Source organism: Natator depressus, chromosome 2 (assembly GCF_965152275.1).
Source record: "Natator depressus isolate rNatDep1 chromosome 2, rNatDep2.hap1, whole genome shotgun sequence".
Lineage (NCBI taxonomy): Eukaryota > Metazoa > Chordata > Testudines > Cheloniidae > Natator > Natator depressus.
Genome location: NC_134235.1, coordinates 31,320,874 through 31,342,267, shown reverse-complemented (window position 1 = coordinate 31,342,267; position 21,394 = coordinate 31,320,874). Strand labels below are relative to the sequence as shown.

The following is a 21,394-nucleotide window of genomic DNA, read 5'->3' as shown; positions in this document are numbered from 1 at the left end:
AAAAGTTACTTTCTTAAAAATATTTTTCAAATCCTGCAGACAGCTTTTTAGCTTAATTATAGAACTAAATTAGGCCCATTGGGATTACTCATGATGGAAAAATTAACAACATGTGTACATGTTTGTAGGATTAGGATCTTAAATTGGACAAAGACAAATGGATAATGTATCAGTTTTCATGTACAAATCAATTCATGTAAATATTTAAGTTAACATATCTGTGACTTCAGAATTTTAAATCAGTAGCACTAAACAAGAACAGTCCATTCCTCCTCCCTCCCTCCCTCCATCACTCGCTCTCCCCCACTCTCACTTTCCCCGGTCTGGGGCAGGGGTGTGGGGTGTGGGAGAGGGCTCCAGGCTGGGGCAGGGGGTTGGAGTGTGGGGAGGTATGGGCTCTGGGCTGGGGGTGTGGGCTCTGGGCTGGGGCTGAGGTGTTTGGGGTGTGGGAGAGGGCTCTGGACTGGGGCAGGGGGTTGGGGTGAGAGGGGGTGAGGGCTCTGGCTGGGGGTGCGGGCTCTGGGGTGGGGCCGGGGATGAGGTGCTTGGAGTGTGGGAGAGGGCTCCGGGCAGGGTGTTGGGGTGTGGGGGAGGAGGGGAGTATGGGCTCTGGGCTGCGGGTGTAGGCTCTGTGTATGGCCAGAAATTAGGGGTTTGGGAGAGGGCTCCGGGCTGGGGCAGGGGGTTGGGGTCCAGGGGGGGTGAGGGCTCCGGCTGGGGGGTACAGGGTCTGGGGTGGGGCTGGAGATGAGGGGTTTGGAGTGCAGAAGGGGTCTCCAGGCTAGGGCCAATGGGTTCGGAGTGCAGGAGGGGTTGCGGGCTCTGGCTGGGAGTGTGGGTTCTGGGATGGCGCTGGGGATGAGGGGTTTGGGGTGCAGTAAGGGGCTCTGAGCTGCAGTAGGTGTTGGGGTCTGAGGGGGATTGTGGGGTGTGGGCTCTGGGAAGGAGTTTGGGTGCGGGAGGGGGCTCCAGACTGGGGAAGAGAGTTGGGGTGCAGGAGGAGGTGCAGGGTCCTGATGGCGCTTACCCCGCCTCCTGGGAAGCGGCCGCCAGGTCCCTGCAGTCGCTAGGCAGATGGGTGGCCAGGAAGGCTATGCACGCTGCCCTCACACCTGCAGGCGCTGCCCCCACAGCTCCCATTGGCATGGTTCCTGGCCAATGGAAGCTGCTTAGCTGGCACTCAGGGCATAGGCAGCGTACAGAGCCTCCTTGGCCACCTATGTGCCTAGGGGCCGGCCAGGAGCCTGCCTTAGTCCCAGGCCCCTGCTGCATCACCGACTGGACTTTTAATGGCCCAGTCAGCAGTGCTGACTGGAGCCGCCAGGGTCCCTTTTCGACCGGGTGTTCTGGTCGAAAACCGGACACCTGGCAACCTTGCCTGCTCCTGCTTCTTTTGAGTTGTACAGAGAGTCAGCCTATACAAGCCCAGGATCTTATTATCTTTCACTCATGATCTTCCTGTCTTTCTTCCCTCCTATTCGGTATTACAATCAATTATCTAGTTGGGCCTTGATCCTACAATTTTGCTTCTGCACAGGCAGACTCAGTGCAGGTCCAGGATTGGAGCTTTAGACTGTAAATTCTTTGGGGCAAGACCATTTTATCGATTTGTATGATGCCTAGTACAACGTGGTCCTGTTTGGGCCATTGGGGGAATGCCACTGTAATATAAATAATGGATAATAATATTAATTGAAGTAAATGCCAAACTCCCATTGACTTAAATAGGAACAAGATTGTTTGGTTTTGTCATTTTGGATATAAATTTTCACAGTAATCAAATATACTGCAACAATCTGTAATAAGTCTTTGGGAGCTTTTAAATCATCACTTCTACTGAATAAAAGTAACAGGAAAATGTGGCATTTAAGCAGTTTTATGAATATGTTTTAGTTTAGGACAGCTATATCATCTACTTAAGAACATTATTAATGTAAATGAGCTTGATATGAAATGCACTGTTACTATACCCAATTTCTTTCCAACAAGATAATTACATGTTCTGTCTATTTTGGCCACTTACAAGGCACTTATTACTTAACTATCTAAGTGCCTGTACACTCAAATAATCATAATAACATGCTTTTTATACATTTCAGTAGTATTGCAGCAAAATTGCTTTGATACATAAGCTTTAACAGTTTAACATATTTTTTTAAAAAAAGGACAAATATTGCACCATTTCCAGTAGAAGATACATGTTTATAGGCTGATGTCGGAGAGTTTGAAAATAAGCACCATTGTTATGCTGTATATACAGATTTTAATATGTTCAGGAATACCTACAGGAAGAAAATGAAAAGATTAATCATTTTACACTTAATTTTATAAAAGAAACATGAAAGGAAAGAATGAACTGTATTAAACAATTCCACTTTGTCTCAAAGTTATTTATATTATTAGTCTGGGATTTTATTTATGTCTGTCCTACATGCTGTGTAAGACACAGACAAACCAAGTATCAGCATGGAAATATTAATATTTTCCACTAATCTTGGAAGGGCAAAGATGTTAAAATTATTGATTTATATTCTGGTTTATGTAGGTGAAAGAGACAGATCCAATTTGAGACAACTTGTGTTGTACATACCAATGAAGAAATACATCAGTTTCACTTAAGTTACTGTTAATACTCAGCTACATTTCAGTGAAGTTACATCAGTTCCAGAGCAAGGTATTGATCTGTAGGCATGTTCTAAGGCAAAACGCCTACTGGCGCCAGCTCAAATCCTGGCTCCAGCAACGTCTGTGGCATATAGCCCACGGGAGCAGCAAAGCTTGTCTGTGGCACGTAGCCCACAGGAATTGCCTTGGCTCTGGAGCTGCCCATGCTTGCACCCAATCCCTTTGCTCAGTGCATACATGTTATCAGACCAAATGCCTCCTAGCGCTTGGGTGCAGGGGTGGGGAGGGAGTTGGGGATTATGGAGGACACAGTCCCCTTGCAATTCTCACACATACCCCATGTATTTTAAAAAAAGTCATGGGGACCCAGTCCTGGTTCTCCCTCTTGCTTCCTCACTCTACAGTGTTAGAGCTGGGTAAAGCAGGGAAAGAAAGGGCCTGGAAATGTTTAGGGCTCCGCATCGGGACAGCGAGAAAGCTCATTTAAACAAGTTCTGTGCTCCCTTCTTCCAGCAGCGCTGCATCCACATGGCCATGGATTGAGCACAGGATCTCTTCTCTCCCTCTTGAGCAACATGTCTACTGGTGCAGCTAGCTTTAGACAGCCATAAAGGACAGATAGCTACTGTGAAAAAATGGGATGAGGTAGGGGGTGCCTATATAAGAAAAAGTCCCCCAAAATGGGAATGTCCCTTTAAAAAACAGGACCTCTGGTCACCACTGCTATACTGTGTCTGCACTGTTTGGCAATGTGAACCCCAACGATTTGAAAGCAATAAAAAACCTCAGTTTCAGAACAAATGTTAGTAATCACAATTATTTTAAAAATCACTTATGTGTAGCATTCCTGATTTTCTTATGTTTTAGCATGTCTGTTCAGACCTCAATCCTAGCCTTGTGTGCTCAAAACTCTCATTGACATCAGCTGGAGTTTCAGTTGGAGAGGGAATATTGATTTGGCTGCTTAATGTCATATACAAACTATTCTATTTTTCTGTTGTAAAACTGTCTTCTTTGTATCCTTTTTATTGTTCCACTCTTCAATTTAAATTTTAATTAGTTTTTTGGAAGTTTTAAAAATATGAATGTTTGCATCAAACAAGTCAGTGCTGACTGGATTGTATTATTGCTCACTGTGGACCTCATCCTGCATTCACTGCAACCTAATGCTCCACATGAACCCATTTGAAGCCAACAGAAGTCGTGGGTATTGAGAGAATGCAAATCAGACCATCAATAACAGAGAGCCAAAATCTATGGTCCTGACTCAAGCGGAATTCCCACTGACTGCAACAGTAGTTTTGCCTGAGTCAGGACTGCATGATTAGGCCCAGACTCCATACTAAAATTACAACCTGGTATGTCTTGCAGTACAAGAGGATATTTTTTATTTTTGAAAATCTTGTGCAATAAAACATATACAAATATAAAACATTTTACTTTTATATAGTACCAATGGGGTTAAAAGAAGCATACTTGTAGATTAGACCAGAGAGAGAACAAAATGAATTACTAGCTTGCTGAAATCTAATATAAGCAAATACCATAAGTTGTTCCAGAGCAATTATATTTGTTTCACTGTAAATGTAACATCAAATAGCACACAGAGGGGGGTGTATATTTTTTTCACCAATCCTTTTACATGTTACGTACATCAGGGGTTCTCAACCTTTTTCTTTCTGAGGCCAACATGCTACAAAAACTCCATGGTCCACCTGTGCCACAAACTGTTTTTCTGTATATAAAAATCAGGGCCGGCATTAAGGGGTAGCAAGCAGGGCAATTGCCCAGGGCCCCATGCCACAGTGACCCCCACGTAGCTAAACTGCTCAGGCTTCAGCTTCAGGCCCGGGTGGCAGGGTCAGGGAGGTGGAGCTTTGGCTTTCTGTCCTGGGCCCCAGTAAGTCTAATGCTGGCCCTGCTTGGCGCCAGGGCAGACCCCCTGAAACCTGCTCGTGGCCCACCAGGTGGCCTCAGACCCCTGGTTAAGAATTGCTGCCATACATGAAGAAAGTTCATGGTCATCTAGTTAATAATCACTGGAATTTAATTAATTCAGATGAATATTTTACACAAGTCCTATGCCTTGCAGTAAGAATTTTTAGGAGCTTGATTTTAATCACATAGGAAAATGTTATCTGAAACACAAGACATGTTTTCTGCCACTTACCATGAACACTTATCACCCATTTAGATACTTCAAAATTTAACTTTCATTGTAGTATAAACATGAATTAACTGTACAATGGGAGATGAGTTACATGCACATACAATCTATGAGAATTATTTTCAAAATACTACGGCATGCACCATCTACTATTTGTGATGTTACAATTTATAAAGAAGAAAAAATAAGTAAAAGATCAACTTTTATTTCATGCCCAGTACATTATAAATTTTATAACAATGTCAATGGACCTTTAAGGATGTCTCAAAAAGAATTTAGTTATGAAGTCAGGTTACAAAAAGTTTAATTTTTTTTTTTTTTTTTTTTTTTTTTTAAATCGGGAGAAATATATGTCTCTGCCTCAGAAACAAGGGCTTCTGCTGTTCTCGTGCTAAAAGCTAGTAGGCTCGGTCTGCTTGGATGAGAAAAAGATAGGTTGACCGCAAGTCTAGGATCATATATGTCTGGCTTAGGGCCCTCACTGCAAATTCGCATCAGATTCTCAAGCACTTTTTCAAACATTCTGTTTCTGTAACATGATTTCATCCTCTTGAGAGATAAGAGCCCTTTCTTCAGAACAGCAATTGAAACCAGAAATGACTGGATAATATAAATCATATGATAAAGATTAGGCAATTTATCTTTGCAGTTTGACAGCACATGTTGACAAAGATTTTTGCCTTGAGGGCTGAGTTAGACTTTTCAGTCTAAAACTTCTGAATAAATTCCAAATGGCCAACTGGGAACCATCAACATTATTTAATTTTAATACTGTTTCAAATATAGTTAAATAAATATTTCAAGCTCTTTAACCCCATGTTCTTCTAGAGCTTGTTTCTTGGCTGGCCAAATGTTTATGTCCAGCAATTTCAAACAGTGAAATAAATCTTCATGTAAGTCTCCAAAGCTGTTTCTCACAGTTTGCTATGTCATCAGTGAAGGGAGACCTAAAATTCTTAAGCATATTACTATCACCATATAGTCTGATCCAATTGCAAGTTACTGACTTTGGGTTTTTTTCTGCATCAGCTAACAAGTCATTCAGTGCAACATAAAGTTCCATTCTTCACCCTCTCTAGAGTACTCTAGAATTTCTCCAGCAGTGATGTGACAAAGAACAAATCAACACAATCTTTCTGAAGAGAATGCCAGCTTTGAGAATGGATCAACTGTTTCTATTATTAGTAAATGATGCAGCACAAACTTCAAGGTTGTCAGAATTCTCAAATTGCCCCAGGGTCTTGTTTTATCAACAAGAGTTGTTATTTTCTCACTGACCACGCTTTCAAGATGTGGCACTACCATAGGAAATAACTGAATAAAAGGCTTTACTTGCCTTATGTTTGTGCTGTACCCCATGGGTTTCATTTGCTTTCTCAGACTGGGTTATAGTTTCCTCCATAATCTCTGTTAAGTTTTTTAAATTACAAAGATGTTTAGGGGTGTTTTGGTATAAGTTAACAATTTCAGTATAATCAAAACCAATGTTTTAAAAAGTATGTTTAGCTGCCAGCTCCATATGGTGCCTCAGGCAATGCAATGACATAAGAAATGGTATATAGCCTGCTTGAGAAGGGAAGGACTTTCTTGATCTCCCATAAATCTAACATATGTCTGTAACTAATATCTATGCCAAGTGCTAAGAAGACAGTAAAAAAAGTGTGCTTCAGGATGTCAGCATTATTATGCTTACCATCATGTTGGCCCAAGAACTTAACATTTGGCAATCCAATGGTTCTACACATAAAGTACACATATCATTTCTAAGTCATTGGAGTTGCTAGAGCCATCGATGAATAATAAAAGAGTGAGCCTGCTCCATGGCAGTTATCATTTTATGTTTTAGGACTTGTCCAACGATATCAGTGAACTGCTTCTGTCTCATTTCTGTTACGTATGCTTGTCCCAAATCACCTCTGTGATGGGCTGCTAGTTTGACTACATGAAGAAAGTTAGTACATAGAATTTCACCTTTTGCCATCCTGTATACAATATCAAACAATTCGGTAACAGGCTGCCTTTTGCTTGTTTCAGTCCCTACAAAACCTCTGTTCTGAGGTACTGATGTATAGGTATCTAAGATAGCAGCAGTAGGGAATTTTTCAAAACGGATAGCTCTTTGGTGCACTTCACTGCAGAAGTGTTTGTTTATGTTATCCTTTTTTTTTTTCAAGTGATGAGCCATTAATACCATTGACAAAGGTAGAACTATAATTTCACATTGCTCTAATCTGAACCTCATGTTTTGTACACACAAAGCAATACATTCTACCCACAACCACACTATTCCCAGATTCATATTACAGTCAGTCATAGGCATTATTCACCCCTGCTTCCCATTTTGTAATCATTCCCATACAAAGATCCAGGCTGTCGCTGTCCCCTCTAACCTTGTTCTCTGCTCAGTCAGTTCTCTCCCTTCCCCAGCTCCTTGTGAATAGCTCTGCTCCAGTCTACTGTCAGGACCAGAAAAATATGAAGAATATGAAGTCATATCTGCCAGCAGAAAGTCTTCCCAGTAATTTACCAAAATACTTTAAAATGAAAGATTCTAACCTCAGTTGGTATCCACCATTATGCAACTTCCATAGTGAAATCAAGGAAACCGGCACCCATTTTGTTCTGTGGAACAAAGAAACCAAAAACACAGCTTGTTCTGAAGCAGAATGAAAAAGTTCATATGGGACTCAGGCATGCCGAGCACCTTCTCTTAGAAAGCTCTCCGCTTTTCAAAGGCCTGGGCTCATGGAGTGAATTATGACCACATATAAATTAAGCAATGTATTTTAAAAGGTTCCATGTTACAGATGGCATTTCTGAACCTATTGCTTGAACCAGCCACTTTGCTGAGAAGTAACATAGGCCCCGATTCTGCAAGTGAGTGCACAGGCACATCCCAATAGGGTTCTCCGCAGGAGTCTGCTTGCACAGGGTCACTTGTAGCACTGGGACCATAATTTGTGTCACTGGTTACACAAAAGCAATCCAGGCTCTACTCTGACCTTAATCTATATGCGTCTCAGTTTCTTCATCTGCCAAATGGGGATAATAATGTTTGCACATCTTTGTAAATCACTTGGGGGTCTACAAATGAAAAGTTCAATGCAAATGGTAACCACATTTATAATAGTAAATACTAAAAAAAGAGTTTGGGTAGAGATATAAAACATCTTGCTTCAGGCTTTAAACCAAACTAACTATTAGGATTAGTAGGATATTTCCCTGGGAGGCAGATTATCCCACATCTTCCTACTATGGGATTTCTTGCACCTTCTTTTGAAACAGCTGGTGCTGGCCGCTGTCAGAGAGAAGATATGGAAGTAGATGGATTGCTGGTCTGATCCAGCGTGGCAATTCTGTTCCTATTGCTACAAATGAGTTAACAATCAGAAAGTTTAAATGTCTCAAGACTCCCACTGAAGTAATTTCAAGTTGTGAGGACGAGACTTTTCATTAAAATGGCTTCCATTCACAGTATGCTCAGCAATTTCAGTTGTAATTAAATCTTTGGACCCAGTCCTACCGTCCCCACAGAGACAAAGTCCCACTGAAGCACTGGGTGTTTTCACAAAATAGTTGCTCTTTTTTTGAGCTTCAGTTTGACAAATTTCAGAACATGAGCATCTCACACAAATCATACATGAGTTTGTAATACTTTTAAAATATTTTAGATAAAATTCTTCCATTTCTTTAAGAAGAAAATATTTTAAAAATTATCAGGCAGTTTATGCAAACCAGTTCTACTGAAAGAATTAAATTTGACATTTGATTTTACTTCTGAGAAAACAAAAACAAAAAGGCATTTGACATTAAATAGTAAATATTTTTAAACATTTGAAAAGACCAAGTAATTTACAGCTGTACTCAAGTGCATGGCACTATAGTGACGGCCATTAGCATAACTGCAGTTAAGGTCCGTCAGTGCTGAGAATAACTGTGGTCTGTCCTCCTGCTATATGAGTGGTCTGAAAAGTAATATCTCCTGGCAGGTATCTCCGAATCCTATATGATAAATGCACTAAAGAGCTCAGGAAATAATATACTCTGTGCATATAGAGGAGACGCAAGCACAAGGGAAAATGGGATGCTCCAAGTTGACAGGCCTTTGTTAAAAGTCTTCTCTTCAAAGTCCCAAGGATGCATGGCTGTATTTTTTTTTTAAAGCAGCTTTTCCTATAATCCAAGCATGCAAGCTGCTGACAGCCTGATCATTCTTCATTTAGAGAAATCAATGTGGGATGGTGGAGCCACAGAAAACCCGCTCAATACAGAGAAGTCAAAAAAGCTGAAAAGTTCTGTGACAGAACTTTTTAGTTTGCTCATAGACCTGGGAAACTGCTAATAGCTCTGCAGAGGGACTCTACTGCTGCATGTTGGAGTTGGCAGCTCAGTTTAACCCAGCAGGGTTGGCTGGAGAAGGAACAGATGGAGTTTGTTTGTTTTTAAATTAGGTATGCCATCACATTTCACACAGGCCCAGTGACCATAAACTCCGGAGTAGAGGCTGCAGAGGGGTTGTGGTTGCTATTCTGTCCCAGGCTTGAATAGCAAAAGATCTGATCAGGCTTTTCTAGGCCTGTCCGTAAGCTGGATAGATGAATTTGTCTGTCACAGAAAATTTGCTTCATCAACTTGGTATGGGCAAAGGGCTTAATTTCACCCCTGAATAACTCTTGCATTTAAAAACTCAAACAAGTAAATATTATTTTTGAAAAATTGTAAATTAAATAAAATTGTTCCCACCTGTTAGTTTGTATCATAATTTTCAGTCTGGAGCAAATTTTATTGCTGAGTTCCATGCCAATAAAAATGAAATCATGAAAACCCAGGGACCAAATTCAGCAAATGTAGTAAACAGAGGACTAACATATGCAAAACAAATCCATTGCTTCAGAAGGGAGATTCGCCAGTGTGTAATACAAGCTGCGTATCTGGCTTACAATGGTGGGAAGGGCCAGTTTTAACTTATAGCAGGACTCGAGCTGATAGAAACATTTCCAAAGAAATATTTTTCTATTGGAAAATGTTGATCAAAATCAACATGTTCATGTAGAATGGTTCAATTACAATTAAATTTCATTAAAAAAAACTTGTAAAATCAAAACATTCCAAAACCTTATCAGAATGAAAAGTTTGGATTATTTTGAAATCTTTTCATTTCAAAATTTAAAATTTAAATTTAATTTTATGAAACAAAAAAATATTAAAATAACATTTAGGCAATCAGTGGGTGATTGCCAATGCTTGGTTTAAGGAAAGAAAAAGGTCATCTTTTCACATACCAAAGCAGTGGACTAAGCACACAAATAGATCTCTTACTAACCCAAATTAACCATCTTCCTCTGGTTCGAGACTGTAAGGTTATCTTAAGTGAAATGGGACACAAGCCATTCGTGGTAACTGTCGTGACTGGCAACACACCATGCAAACTGCATGTCACAACAGCAGATAAGTTTAGGGAGACTGTCACAAAGTTTGAGCCATGAGATATGCACATTGGAACAGCAAAAGAGGAGTGGTGTTATCTTCAAGGATGTATTGATCTGATGCTGTGGTGCTATGTGGATGTGCTAAGCTGGGTAGACCACAATCTTCTGAAGAATGGTATCCTTAAGATGCGAAGAAAGGAGTAAGAAATAAGAGAAGCCAGAAAGATGGTGCTAAATAACCTTTCGGAAAAAACAGTTGCCTCCTAAAGAGCAAAGCAAGCAATCAGAAAAAGTGAGAAACCTAGTTTTATATGAGCTGTATAATGAGTTGGACAACTGCCCTCAGCTTGCCAAGAAGATCATGTGGACAAGAAACATAAAGGAAGATGGAATGAACATATCATTTGTAAAGGATACAGCGAGCAGCCTGTTTATGACTGGAGACATGTAACTGATGGTGAGAATACTATGAGGAACTGCTTCATGAGGAAAACCTTTTGTATGCTACATTACCATTGTGTGAATTGATAATGAAAGATATTGGTGACTTGTCAGAGGAAGATATCAAAGCTGCACTGCTGAAGATGGCATGCGGAAAAGCAGTAGCTCTAGATAAAGTCGTGCCAGAAATGATGAAAGCCTTGAGAGAGGTTGGTGTATGCTGGCTCACACAAGTCCTGTGCGCAGTTTCAAAGGAAAAGAAAATCCCAAGAGAATGGGGAAAGTCCATACTGGTACCAGTATATAAACAAAAGAGTGACATACATGACTGTTTGAAGTGGGCCAGCACTGAGTCCATTACTATTCAAAATTGTGATGGATTTCATAAATAAGTAAATCCAAATGAAAGGTGGCACAAAGTTGATATGTTCAGACAATATTGCACTAAGGGCTGACAGTGAGGAAGATTTGGTCCAGGTGATTGACACCTGTGACAGAGAACTAAAACTATGGCCTCAAAATGAGTAAAGAAAAAACTGAAGTGGGTGACTTGCGTGGAACCAAGACAGATGAATATCTACATTGAGGACCAGCGCCTAAATCAGGTTTCTGTATTTAAGTACTATGGAGCTGATTAGCAGCAAATGCAGAAATTGACATGGCAAGGCAAGGCTGCGGAGCACAGGGGAAGTCTAGTGCAAGAAAAGTGGGGTTATTTATGACATTTGGATGCCTAGACTATAGAGACAACTGTACAAAACCTTGGTAAGACCAGCTCTTCTGTATGGATCAGAGACCTGGGCAACCAAAAAGAGTCACTTGAGAAGAACTGAAGCCATTGAAATAAGATATTTGAGGGTAGTGAGAGGGAAAACTTTGCTGGACCACATGTGGAATGATGTCATAAGGACTGCAGACCTTGGTCTGCAGTATCAGAGAGAAGCTGCAAAACAGGAGGCTGAGATGGCGTGGGTATGTAAGAAAGATGGATGAAGGGAGGCATTTGAGACAAGAGTTCATGGGCAAAGAACAAAAGGATGGCCAAGAAAATGATGGCTAGATTGTGAGTGGGACTACGGAGTGGAAATGGAGGGAGTGTGGGACTGGCAAGCCGGGAAAAAGAGTGATCTGGTGACCTGGCTCCAGCCGAGAAAAGGGGCAGAAGAAGAGGAATATTATATTATTTTATACTGTATTATATTTTTATTTTAATTTTATATTTTATATTCTACCAATTAAGTAGCAATTAGAATGCCACTTACCAATTAGAATGTCAATTTTAAAATGAACTACTAATTAGAATACCAATTACTAATGATATTATATAAATTGAACAGAAATGAAATGTTTTGATTGACCTGAAACAAAACTTTCAGAAATTTCATTTAGTGGGAAATTTCAAAATTTTGACTTGTAATTCTGATTTAGAATGATAGTTTTTGAAATGTTTGAATATTCCATGGACTGGAAACTCCAAGTTTCAACCAGCTGTAACCAGGACTTTTCACAGCTCACACCCATGTAAGCCTCCTTGAAAAACTATTGCATTAGTACTCACCTGCCATTCCATACGTACAAATATTGATGCAACCTCCTTCTGACAGAGTACCCGGGCTCCCAGACATAGTTTGTGCCCTCAGGGACTTCTGCAAAATTTATTATCAGCATAAGCTAACATAAGCATTTACAAGCACAGCTGCAGCACCGGTGAATGGGACACAGTGCCTGAGGAAGAGAATGAATGCCTTGAGGGGCTGGTTGCATCATTCAGGTGTATGTCCTAATAAAACAAAATGGAGAGTCAAAAAGTACAATGAAGAGCTGCATCACAGGCTTCTACAGGACACCCTTAAACAAAACTCCTCCCTGTATTGTATTTTATTGAAACAAGAAAACTACACTATTGTGTTATGTTGTTGCCTTGAAATCTCAGCCCCTGCAAATAATTTACTAAAATATTTACTTCACACTGCACCTAACTTGGTTACACTGGCCAAATTCTGATCTGACTTACACTCCATGGAATCTCACTGACTTCCAAGAATGTTAGTCAAATAGTATTTGGCTAAGTATCCAATTCAAGGCCAGACCATCTTCTCCAGTGGAAAAACCGGCAGGAGAGGACTTAGAAGAAAGGAAGGTTTCCTCTAGAACATATCATCAGGGGGAAGAGTTGCTCCTTGTCTGTGCAGAATGAATGGATGGTTCTATCCCCAGAACCTGTAGATTTGAAAGAATCTACTAGATGTATAGGACTCTGTGTAGAGGCTCAGTGCCTTCATGCTTTCTTCAGGTAACCTTCCTGAAACACTTCTGCCACCAAAACCTGCCCTCAGAGGGAGACTCAAGAATGAGGGGGGATTTGATAGCTGCTTTCAACTACCTGGGAGGTGGTTCCAGAGAGGATGGTTCTAGACTATTCTCAGTGGTAGAAGAGGACAGGACAAGGAGTAATGGTCTCAAGTTGCAGTGGGGGAGGTTTAGGTTGGATATTAGAAAAAACTTTTTCACTAGGAGGGTGGTGAAACACTGGAATGCGTTACCTAGGGAGGTGGTAGAATCTCCTTCCTTAGAAGTTTTTAAGGTCAGGCTTGACAAAGCCCTGGCTGGGATGATTTAATTGGGGATTGGTCCTGCTTTGAGCAGGGGGTTGGACTAGATGACTTCCTGAGGTCCCTTCCAACCCTGATATTCTATGATTCTATACTTACAGATTGATCCAAGCCCTATTGAAGTCAATGGGAGATTTTCAGGCCCTCAATCCCAAACCCAGAGAACCTGGCCTCCAGTGAAACCAGTGTGGTTCTGTTGTGAAGAGAGAGAGTGTGAACCCTCTGAATGAAACAGGGACTAGCTGATCAAGAACTTCCTAATGCTGGAATAGAGGCCACACAGACGGTTACTATTGCCATGAAGGATTCATTTCCTTCCCCATCCTCTAAGCTACTAGCATTGAGCCCAACTACTTGGGCTGAGCACTGGAAACAGGGTTAGTTGAGTTCCTTATGGTCCCTATGGTGGCTATGTAAAGTGGCGGCTATGTTCTCTCCCCACAGGTGATAGAAGAAGTGATCCATATATACTACAAATGTTTAAAATGCTTTATGTAAAAGAAAGATAGGTACCTTTTTGAAAATGTTTATCTTTTGTGTACAGTATAAGAATTTTGCTAGATTAGGCAGACTTAAAATTAACAATCACTGTTCATAATTAAAGAATGTCAATACTATACACAGTTTATAGTTTATAAACTATATAGTTTATAGTTTAACTATAGGTGCTGACTCCGTGCGTGCTCTGGGGCTGGAGCACCCAGAGAAAAAAAAATAGTGGGTTCTCGGCACCCAGCAGCAGCCACGCGGATAAATACCTCCCCACCAGTGTCTCCTGGCAGCCCTGCCAATCAGCTCCTCCCACTCCCTCCCAGTGTCTCCTGCCCACTGCGATCAGTTGTTCAGTGGCATGCAGGAGGTGCTGGGGAGGTGGGGGAGGGGTGGGGGCAGGAAGAGGTGAGTTGGGGACTAGGGGGAAGGGGTTGAGGGTGTGGGATGGAGCGGGGACAGGAAGAGGCTGGGTCGGGCAGCGGTAGGGACTTGGAGGAAGGGGTGGAATGGGGGCAGGGCTTAGGGCTGAGCAGCCCCCGGGATCTGAGTAAGTTGGCGCCTATGAACTATACACAGAGTTTATAGTATTACACACAGAGACAGAGTTAAAACTAATACACAGTTTCTGGTGCCCTCAAGTTAAGAAGGATATTGATAGATTGCAGAGGGGGTTCAGAGAAGAGCCACAGCAATGACTGAAGAATTAGCACACATGCCTTATTGTGGTTGACTCAAAAAACTCAATCTATTTAGTTTAACAAAGAGAAGGGTAAAGGGTGACTTGATTACAGTCTGTAAGTATCTACATGGGAACAAATATTTAATAATTGGCTCTTCAGTATAGCAGATCCAATGGCTTCAGTACAACATGATCCAATGGCTGGAAGTTGAAGCTAGACATATTCAGACTGAAAATAAGTCATACATTTTTAACAGTGAGAGTAATTAACCATTGGAACAATCTACCAAGGGTCGTGGTGGATTCTCCGTCACTGACAATTTTAAAATCAAGATTGGATGTTTTTCTAAAAGATCTGCTCTAGGAATTATTTTGGGGAAGTTCTATGGCCTGTGTTATACAGAAGGTCAGAATAGATGATCACAATGGTCCCTTCTGGCCTTGGAATCTATGAATATATGCTATTAACTTTAATAACTTGTGTATCTCAATGACGAGAGGAAATTTTCTCTAGTGGCTAGAGCAGACAAGTGGCAAGAAGGACTCCTGTATTTTATTCCTGCCTCTACCATTTACATGTCTTGTGACCCTTGAGGAAATAACTTAGTATCTCTGTGCCTTAGTTTACCTACCAGTAAAAGGAAAATAATGCTTGCCTACTTCAGAAAGGTGATGCAGATTTTAATAAATTAAGATTAGTAAAGTTGGAACTCCTCAAAATGAAAGGAGTTCATACTCTTATGCACAAAATATTTTTCTTTTAAAAATACATGAAAATTAAGTTAGTTTTTATGGGTTATTATGTCATTCTTCAGTTGTACCTACAAAATATCATGAGCTGGATTTACCCAGGGTTTGTGCTGACTTCCATCAATGTAGACCCTAGCAGAGGATCCTAGCACCAGAAAGTCCAGTCAGAGCATGGGTTGTGATAGCACAAGGCATCTGGAACTTTTCCTTTGACAGATGGCCTGCCATTGTAACCATTACAGTCCCCAAAATGGGCACCATCACCATGAAAGAGGTGTGTCCAGGACAACAAAGGATGTGTTGACACAGTGCATCTCCTGAGCAGCCTCCACCCAGTGGAGCTCCTACAAAATCCTGGCAGAGAGTAAACATGTCCTTCCCAGGCAGAAACCCCCAGGAAAACTATTTTGGGGCATTATCACCTTTCAGGTGAATCCACCAGTGTGCAACAGACTAGTCTGGTGCAGCGAAGTGCAAATTACACCAGTAAAAGTGAATCTGGCCAGATGTCCCATACCCAGTTTTTTAAGATAGGAAAACAATTTACCTATGGAAAAATCAGTCACATTTAAACTCATTCCAAGGACTCATTAACTTCTTTAAATAACATCATAGAAACAAAATGTAGATAAAATGATCATTTATGAACACAGTGTACTCATTTAAAATTTCAGTGAGGGTAACAGAATGCATAAAGAAAAGGAGTACTTGTGGCACCTTAGAGACTAACCAATTTATTTGAGCATAAGCTTTCGTAAGCTACAGCTCACTTCCACAGTATGCATCTGATGAAGTGAGCTGTAGCTCACGAAAGCTTATGCTCAAATAAATTGGTTAGTCTCTAAGGTGCCACAAGTCCTCCTTTTCTTTTTGCAAATACAGACTAACACGGCTGTTACTCTGAAACCTATCAGAATGCATAAAGAACCCTTATTTTGATATGTTGCATAGTCAGACTTTTCCAGTGCAATTTTGTCAGCACTGAATGCATCAAAATTGAATTTAATAAGGAATTAAAGTAATGCTGAGGATCTGGACAACTCACAAAAAAAAATAAACTGACAGTTCATGCTAAAAAACATTAACCCACTGCCAGAGGAATGACTCCATATAATATGCAGCCTCTCTCATACGCATATACAATTCCTATTTATGTCAAATGAAATTGTTCTCACCTATATGAATAAAATTTTGGCCCTCGAGGCCAAATTCTACCCTGAATTACATTGATTTCAGTGGTGCTAGGTATGAAGTGAGCAAGGGTAGAATTTGAATTTGGCCCAATAAAACCCGTAACTGAGGGCCTACCAGAGTTGGAGGAATTAGAAACGTAAAGGAGAATTTCAGCTTTCGTTTTTCAAAAATGTATATTGCTAGCCATTTTTCCTGTGAAGGCAGCATGGAAAATGTAAAGCATTTGCGAAAGGTTGAAAAGATAGCGTACCTAAATTATTAACGTGATAAACCAGGACATCTATCCATAAAGATGTTGCCCACCCTTTAGTCAAGACCATAGTTTTTTCCTCCACTTAAACACACTTATCTCCCTCTTCCCTTCACAGCATGGTGGCATGAGGCCAAAGGAAAAAGCAAACATCAACGAGCTTCTGAATATTCCCAAGTCTGGTAATGTTAAAAAGAAATGTATATTGTACATGCCACCTCCTCACAACTGCAAGACTATTTTCCAGGAAGGCCCCAGGAGCAAGATTTGCCACAGCTCTTGACTCCACATCTCCCACCAAAAGTGCATTGCTCTGCCAATTACACAGTTAGGTTGGCACTTTTAGAAATTAACTTGAATTTCTCCCTTTATATTTATTTTGCATTTTTAAACTAAAGATTAGACACTCATTTTAAAAATGTGCAGTTTTGAATAGAAAATTTTTACAAATACCTACAATTAAACAAAAGAAACCGATAAACAAACAAAAAAACCCCTATTTCTATTGTCGAAAACTGACCAAATTCTTTCAACCAAAACAAGTTTTTAAGTTTAAGTTTTCTGAGACTTTTTATGCCAAGCTATGTCCTGGTACAAATATTTTAAGCTAAATAAAGAGATCAAAAATGAAGATTTTTTTAAAGAAACTGCAGGCAGATTCATAATTACTGTTTGGCTAGCGAGCACTAGTAACAGTTAACTTGCACCATGTAGCATATCTATTTATCAGTCACATCATAAAGATATTTTGAATGAATAGTAACAAAGCAGTTTTTCTGAAATTTTAAAAAGACTGTAGTATTGAAAATTATAATGTAGGGATTATTGTCACATTAGGTGATTGCCATTTTTATGACACTGACTCAAATAAAACATGCTGATTTCTGGATAATTTGAATATTCTTCTGGAGCTATGAATGTGAAAGATGACCAAATAATTTTCCTCCCACAAACAATATTTTTCTTAATCTTTTAAGTAATGATTCTTGGGACAAATTCTGATGGCTTTATTCATGTAAGGCAAGCAGAATTTGATCCTACAATCTGAATAAAATAGAAAGAATAAACCTCTCTGAAACTTGAAAGAAGAAAAGACTTGCCTTTGGAAAAGAGGAGAAGAAATAACACGGTAATGTCTTTCCAGAGAATCCTCACTGGGCAAATGAATAGCACAGGTAACCTCCTTCTTGGTCTGGACTCAAAGGATGAAGCAATAGGAGGTTTAAATGAACCTGAGTGCACAATCGTCGTGACTATCCTCTAAAACAGAAACCAGCAAAACACACAGTAAGTAAGTCCTGTGCTGCTGAACTGCCCCTTTGTTCTAAGCAAAATGCTAATGGTAAAACTGTGGTTTGTATCTCTGCTTCTGCTACCTCACTGAGCACTGATCTGATCAGACAGTGCTCCTAGCCAAATATCCTGATATAAAAATACCCCGCCCGTGCCTCACCCATTCAGATTAAGCATGGACAAAAACCAGCCAGAGGCATGAATAAATGAATCCGAAGGATTGGAAACTCCTGGTTATACTAGTGCTTACTGCCCTTTCAAAGATTGCTCCGGCAAAACACATTCCAAATGCTATGAACATAAATGTCAATATTGAAATAATCCCACCCCTCTTCTTAGATGTATATGTCAATCATAGTGTTTGGCAGTCTGAAACTGAGATGTCTGACTCAGACGACGCAGAATTCTATTAATATTGGAATACTATGCACCCTCTAAAAAGGGAGATATTGCTAAGTATGAAAAAGGCACATGAGGAGGAGTAATGGGATGAAATTAAGCCAAGAAAAATGTAGTTTGAATATCAGGAAAATATTCCTTATAGTGATATCAATGACTGTGGAATAGTCTTTGAAAGAAAGTGGTGAAAGCCACAAGGCTTATGCAATTTAATACTAAACCAAGCAAAGCGCTGGGAAACATACTATAACCAGTCCCACTGCAGGGTCTGTCTTTGCATGTCATGAAAGAACAGTCTCTTTTACAGATTAAGTCATGTACACTGTATAAGCACTGCTGGTTCTCTGGGCACTAGCTCCTTATAGACTCTAACCTTTGCTTGATTCCCAATAAATATTCACCAACTCCTAGTAAGAAAAAGGGGTCTTCAGTAGGTCTCACAGAAAGGAAAGTCACAGAAAGGTAATTACAGTAAAAGATCGCTCAGCCCTGAGAGGCAGTGCAGCTGTGCTCTGTGGGGTTCTCAGACCTAGTACCTCGGTTGCTCTTCTAGTCCATCACTCTGCTGCAGGGAAATTATTGACCTGTGGACCTTTTGTAGATCTCTGTTGTCTTTGGACTCATTGGGTGCCCCTCTACATAGTCTTTCTGCCATCAAGTTGTGTGGCTGTCTCACGCCTCCTGCTCCCCCTTCATTCTACTGCTGCAGGCCATCTGCCAGCCACAGCTTGTTTCCCCACTTGGCTCTCAGCTTCTCACTCAGCCATCTTGAACCCTCTCTCAGGATATCAATTACATGACCTTCCCTCCACAGTGGTAATGGTTATCTTATTGACTTGAATCTTGGGGTCTGTGTTTCTCTTACTCTGACGCTTGAGCCCACTATATTTCATCCACTACCAAGATGGCATCCCTCAGAGTCTGAGGTTTACTCTTCTAGAGTTGTACCTAGGACTCCCATTTGGTCACATGGGTCAAGAAATGATTGGGCGTATGTCTACACAGCAAAAAGACCTGTGGTAACCCACAGGCCTGGGTCAACTGACTTGGACTCACAGGGCTTAGGCTGTGTGGCTAAAAATAGCAGTGTAGATATTCAGGCTTGGCCTGAAGCACAGGCTGAAATCCAAAGTGGGGGTGAGTCTCAGAGCCTAGGCTCTGGCCCCAGATCAAACCTCAGAGGTCTGTGTAAATGACCTCTTTGAATTAGCTCATCTTCTCTGCATATATCATTGCCTGAGCAGCTAATTTATATATTTATTTGAATTTGGTGTACTACTCTGTAACAAAAGAGCCATATCCCATGCTCTGTATAACCCTGACACACTCTTAAAAGTACACTATTAAAACAGACTGTCAATTACCCCTAGATAACAATAACCTGGCCATAACACACACAATTTATTTTAAGCTCCACAACAAAATCAGGAACTACCACAGTGCTTAGCCAAAGTAGAGAACAGAATTTCCTGCAGCTGAAGAAAACTATTACATTTTGTCTTGTGTATATCCAAATGGATGAGTTTAGATGGGGAGAAGTACTGTTTTACTCCTTGGTATTCTTGTAGAGTAATTAGCTGTAAGGGGCTCTTTCTGATCAATAGAGGTGAAATTATCCTGGGCTATTTCTGTACACTCAGCAGATTCCGACTGTTACTAGAAGTTGTAGCTTTTTGCCTTCCAAAAATATCTAGTTTCTTGTGTGATTTTTTTTGGCTGCTTGTATGGTGACATGGTAACTGTTTGGAAACAGTGCTGTAGCACAATCAACCAGCACCAGCAGTTTTTAAAACAGGGAGGGAAAAGAGAAAAACCAATCTGGAAATGATGAAAGTCAAGGGTGCAATCAGAGATTTAGAGACCAAATATTAATGAGCTTCTGTGAACTGCAAAACAGTGGTTTCTTCTCACTGCTGTTTAGCACATTGTTACCTGGGCTTCTTTCAACCCAAAGCTCTTGGTAACTTTTACTCTGTGCGAGGTGGTGTCAGGAAATAAATCAGGGGAGACACAGCCCTCTGATCGATAGATGGCAGGCACAAACAGGACAACACAAGAGTGCTTTCACTTAAAGCTAAACTTTACTCAGTCTCAAGCACTTACACACCTCCACAAAAGGTTAGTAAAACACCCCAACCCTTGATAATTACCAAAGCTGAGTGTGGCTCTTGAGTGACACAGCGGCAGGCTTCTGGTGGCCAAATCTTCCGTCTGGTGGTGGAGACTGCAAGATGTATCCAGAGGGAGAATCCAAAAAGAGTCCAACTACCTCAAACTTTTCCCCTTTATTTATACATTAGTAATAGAATGACATGTCCCTTAAAGAAAACTTGTTAAGTAAGCAGTTTCAATAGTCAAGCAAGAGGTTCCTTCTGATTATCTATTAACTAGGTGTGGGTTTTTCCAGAGTTTGCAGCCTTGAGGCCCCAATAGACATTCCTGGGGCACATCCTGCTCTTCTAAAATGTATCAGCCACTTCAACACAATTCTTATCAGGAAGGATGTGGGGTCAAGCTGCCCTCTGTGGCACCCAAAGACCCCCCTCCTCTCCTGCCTTGGCTAAGCTAAGCCTGCTGAATGGCCAATTTACAGCCTGCTGACTTGGCTGTTTTTAGCAATAAGCCATAGTGGTTTCAGGCACTGTACTGGTTTGCCAAAGTCTCCCCATACAACATGATAAAATAAATAGGTGAAATAGATGAACTTACTACGATCCAAGCAATTGGTTTTAATTAATTGACTCCTGACCACAGAAAGTATCAGGAAAGAAACTTCTAAATGCTGCATATCACAGGAATTCACCAGGACAAGAAATCAACCCTGTTACTTGTGCACATACTAAACCAAAATATCTGTTCATCCAGAGAAACTCACTGTTTTACATTTCAGTACCAAGGACAGAGTAGACAAATCATTAAACAGCATTATTCACTGACTATGTCAATGTCACTTTACGGATAATAGTTTGTACTGGCTGAAAGCATATCTCCTACTTTAGGCAACAACTTTATCAAAACAGTTTAATAAGGAATTACAAAGTTAAGTCTGGCAACTCACATTAT

The 21,394-nt window shown here is 40.7% G+C and overlaps 1 protein-coding gene across 1 annotated transcript in view; it reads right to left on the bottom strand.

Annotated features, from left to right (window-relative positions):
• Positions 1–18,076, bottom strand: part of SYBU (syntabulin) — an 84,590-nt gene extending 66,514 nt beyond the window's left edge. Inside the window, exons 1-4 of the mRNA XM_074943932.1 lie at positions 17,740–18,076; positions 12,221–12,308; positions 7,349–7,414; positions 7,183–7,245 (exon numbers count right to left, since the gene is read on the bottom strand). The gene's annotated coding sequence lies outside the window, so the exon portion shown is untranslated. The remainder of the gene's footprint in view (positions 1–7,182; positions 7,246–7,348; positions 7,415–12,220; positions 12,309–17,739) is intronic.
• Positions 18,077–21,394: the final 3,318 nt, after the last annotated feature.